We start from the raw sequence: 951 nt of genomic DNA on the forward strand, positions 1-951 counted from the left end.
CCCCCCCCCCCGCAAAGTTTTCTAAGGTGAAGCAGAGGACTGTACAAATTTCCAGACAACTTTGGCTTCGCAGCAATATGTAGTCTCAAAACTAAATAAAGATGGTGAGACCGGTGAGGGAAAGCACTTGTCACCCGCTGATGACCTAAGACCATGGTGGAAAGAGAAAGACCTTCCACGAAGTTCTCTGATCCACGCGTAAATTGCTGCACGACATCATACAGCCTGAATTATAAATAACAAAGTGATCAGGCTGGGCTGGGCTCCATGAGAACAGGGTGCGCATGTCCGAGTCCTGGGTTCCATTTCAAACAACCACAGAAACCAGGCATGCCAGCACCCAGAGATGCAAAAGGTGGGGTCAGCAGGTCAAAGTCAGCCTGGGCTATTAGAGACCCTGGCTCAAAAGACTAAGTGATTTTAGTGTTTTTTTTGTTTCTGGGGTTTTTGTTTGTTTGTTTTGTTTTGTTTTTGTTGTTGTTATTGTTGTTTTTGGTTTTGGTTTGTTTGGTTTTTTTTTTTTTTTTTTTTTTTGAGATAGGGTTTCTCTGTGGCTTTGGAACCTGTCCTGAAATTAGTAGACAGAAATACTCCTGCCCGGAGTGCTGGGATCAAAGGTGTGCGCCACTACCATCTGGTTAAAATAGAATTGATTTGAAAGCAAAACTCTGAGACAGAGTCTCACTATGTAGCACAGACTGGCCTGGAACAGCAGAAACTAAGTAAATAGATTTCATTTAGGAGTTAAAGTTGAGACAGGGTTTCTCTGTAGCTTTGGAGCCTGTCCCGGAGATCCGCAGCCTCTGCCTCCCGAGCCACCACCTCCCGGCATTGTTGGCATATTCTAAGAAGCTGTAAGGGGAGGGAATAGGGCAACGTTCAGGGCTGAGAAACGAGTGGAGCGCGTGGACAGGCTACTGCAGGAATGGGGCCAGATGCACAGAATCCAAG

This window comes from Microtus ochrogaster, linkage group LG1 (assembly GCF_000317375.1).
Source record: "Microtus ochrogaster isolate Prairie Vole_2 linkage group LG1, MicOch1.0, whole genome shotgun sequence".
Taxonomy (NCBI): Eukaryota; Metazoa; Chordata; class Mammalia; order Rodentia; family Cricetidae; genus Microtus; species Microtus ochrogaster.